A 3,898-nucleotide genomic window follows, 5' to 3' on the forward strand; every position below is an offset into this window, starting at 1 on the left:
AGCAGCAAATAGTGAAGAAATCAAGTGAAATCTCTTTAAATCAGGTAAAAACAGGTAGCTTATCAGGTATTTAACAAGTATAAATCCGTTCCTCGACACAGTAACCATATATCTCTCACAATAACCGAAATCAAAATAACCGTTGCAGCGTGCAGCCCGATCCGTACATCGCTGTGGCGCACAGCCCGATCCATATAAATAGTCGACTCCGCTCACTGGAGGTGTGCAGACTCCGGGTGGGGCTCCTACAGCCCAAGCGCTATATTGCTGCGGCGCGCAGCCCGATCCATATAAGTATTTGCTGCGGCGTGCAGCCCGATCCATAATATATATATGTATAACATCCTCACCATTTGGGTTCTAAACCCCTCTCAGTCATTATAATCACAGCCTCTCGGGCACAATAATATAAGGTAGGGATCTCAGCCCACATATTTCTTTCATTTAGGATTAGCATTTCAAAAACCGTTTCATATTGTTTTAAGCAGTTAGAAACATGATTGAGGATATGGTTTTTAACAAGTACAGTGAGGAAAATCAGTCATAATGCCCCTAAGGGTTCTACAAGTCGGCACAAGGCCCCAAACATGGCAACTAGCCCAAATCATATTGATAATTATTAAATCTCAGTCAAAAATGAGGTGAAATCATCAATCGGGACGGACCAAGCCGCAATCCCCAGTAGTAATGGACCCCACGCTCATCATATAGCGTGTGTCTCACCTCAACATAGCACTACGTTGTGCAAATCCGGGGTTTCAAACCCTCAGGACATCATTTACAATCATTACTCACCTCAAACCGGCCAAAGCTCTAGCTCGCTACGCCCTTGCCTCTCAAATCGACCTCCTCGCGCGTCGAATCTGACCAAAACCAGAGCGAATATGTCACAATAGGCTATGGAAACAAAACACAAGCGAAAACAATCGGAAAATATCAAAAATCTCGAAATTAGCAAAACCCGAGCCCCGGGCCCACTTCTCGAAACTCAGAAATTTTCATATCAAGGGGTTCCTTATCTCGCCACGAGTCCATACATATCAAAAACTCTCAAATCCGACCTCAAATAGCCCTTCAAATCCCCATTTAAAATTTCAAAATCCCAAGCCCTAGTTCTCTCCTATTTAGCTAAATTCCTTGAATTTCTAGGTTAATTTCACAATATAATGACGTTTTTGGTTCATAAAACTTACCTCCAATCAATCCTCTTCGAATCCCTCTTCAATTTCTCCCAAAGAGCTCTCAAAATGTTCAACAATGGAGGAAAAATAACTTAAGCTCGCGGAATAAAATATTTAAAACCCTTCTGCCCAGCTCCAGTAATCCTTCATCGCGTTCGCGACCTCAGTCTCGCGAACGCGAAGCACACTTTTTAAATTCCTCAAAAATAACCCTACGCGAATTTGATAGGGTCCTGCACACGCGATGCTTTAAATCCCCAGACCTACGCGAACGCGAGCACACAACCGCGAACGCGAAGAACAATCTTCCACTGGACCCCTAGCCCTTATACGCGAACGCGAACGGGCTGATGCGAACGCGAAGCTCAACCCCCTTAGCCTTCCGCGAACGCGAGCCTATGACGCGAACGCGAAGGCTTAAATTCCTGCCTTCCAAATTCCTTCTTCGCGAACGCGTGGTCCTTTACGCGAACGCGAAGAGAAAAATCTCTGCAACACCTGAAATGAAAATCTGCAACTCCTTAAAGCCAAAAATGGTCCGATTGACCATCCGAAACTCACCCAAGGCCCCCGGGACCTCAACCAAAAGTACCGACACATCCTAAACCTCATTCAAACTTGTTCCAACCATCAAAACACCTCAAACAACACCAAATCCATCAATTCACATCGAATTCAAGCCTAAGTTTTCTAAAAACTTCCGAAACACGCTTTTGATCAAAAACCCAACCAAATCACCTCCGAATGACCTGAAATTTTACACACACATCCCAAATCACACAACGAAGCTAGAGAAACTCTCGGAATTCCATTCCGAGCCTCGGATCAAAATCTCACATATCAACCGGAAATCGCCAAAATACTAACTTCGCCAATTCAAGCCTAATTCTACACCGGACCTCCAAAACCATTTCCGATCACACTCCTAAGTCACAAATCATCCTCCGAAGCTAACCGAATAATCAGAAATCACATCCGAGCCCTCTGACGCATAAGTCAACATCCGGTTGACTTTTCCAAACTAAGCCTTCCTTAAAGAGACTAAGTGTCTCATTTCTTACCAATTCACTCCGAACTCAACCCAATCAACTCAACCACATAAAACATGGATAACGAAGCATAAAGAAGCAGGAATGGGGAAAACGGGGCGATAACTCATGAGACGACGGGTCGGGTCGTCACAAATATAAATTACGATAGTTATACAAAATACAAAAAATAAATAAAAAAATAACACTAACCCGGCCCAGCCTGACCCCTTGGACCCGTAACCCTTCCGGTTTATTTTTTACCCGAATGGACCCGTTAAGCCCAGTTTGAGAAAACCGGTAACCGGCCCGGATTGGAAATCGGCCGGTCACCTTTTTCTCAACCCGGCTCGGCCCACCCGTTAAACACCTATAGTTGAGACCCGACTAAATTTAGATTTGCGCCGAAAAGTTTTACTTTGGGGTAAAGCGTTTTCTAACAAATAACAATGATAAGAACGAGGGAGTGCTTACTACTTTACCACAACCTTTTTGTCGGTTAATTTGCGTATGTGATTATAGAAAGTACACAGACATGCTTAAATTTTCATCTCTACACATGTCATTTCAACAATTAAGGAATCCTCTAACTTGAACCACAACCTTTGTTGTTAATTTTACATATGTGATTATACAAAGTACACAGACATGCTTAAACTATGGTAGTATAATACTCTGGAATGATAATACAATATTTTTCCATTTATACAATTTCGCTCCATAATTATAAGACAAATTTTCTTATAATTAGTCTAAAGGAGTGATGAAGAATTTACGTTTCCAGATAATCTCTATATTAAAATCCAAATTCAAATTCAAACTCGAACACAAATGTCGAATTTGAACCCGAGAAAAAAACTTCCAATATATAAATACAATAGTGAACTAAAAATGGGGTGGGCTGTGAAATGGGGCAAGACTGTTCAGAACAAAGTCAGAAAATTCATAAAAATATTCAAACTGTAACAATTTCTTAATCAAGACTACTACTTTTGAATTATAAATCGATGAAACTGAAAGTTTGATCATACACAATAATCCAATAATATGATAATTACTCCCCGGTTTTTATTTACTTGTTATGTTAGTTTATACATATCCTTTAAGAAAACATTAATAATAAGAGTCAAGTAACTAATTTACCCTTATTTATTCTTTGATCTTTTACAAATCTCTCTTAATAAATCTGCACTTTATTAATGCTAAAGATATAACAACAACAACAACTACCCAGTCTGGGGAGGGTAATGTGTACGCAGACCTTAGCCCTGCCCCGATAGGGGCAGAGAGGCTGTTTCCGATAGACCCTCGGCTCTTATTAATGCTAAAGATAAAATTGAAAAATTAATAAGTTTTTTGTTTTCTAAAATGACAAGTACTTTGGCTATTTAAGCAAACATGACAATTAAATAGGAACAAATTTATCAATATATCATGCATACCGACCCTAAATAGAACTTTTATATTCTTAAACGACTGTCACCGGGAAAACTAGAGGTAGTTTTACAGATGATTACTCATCTGTAATCATCTGTACCAAAGTTGTTATACTATTTATTTTAACGACATAATGATTCAATTTTGCTATAATTAATTAAGTTACACTGAAATATGACTTTTTTTTACACCCTCATGAGTATATGCAAGTGAAATCCTTTATAAATAGAGGGAATAAGACATATATATATA

The sequence above is a fragment of the Nicotiana attenuata genome, unplaced genomic scaffold (genome assembly GCF_001879085.1).
Source record: "Nicotiana attenuata strain UT unplaced genomic scaffold, NIATTr2, whole genome shotgun sequence".
Taxonomy (NCBI): Eukaryota; Viridiplantae; Streptophyta; class Magnoliopsida; order Solanales; family Solanaceae; genus Nicotiana; species Nicotiana attenuata.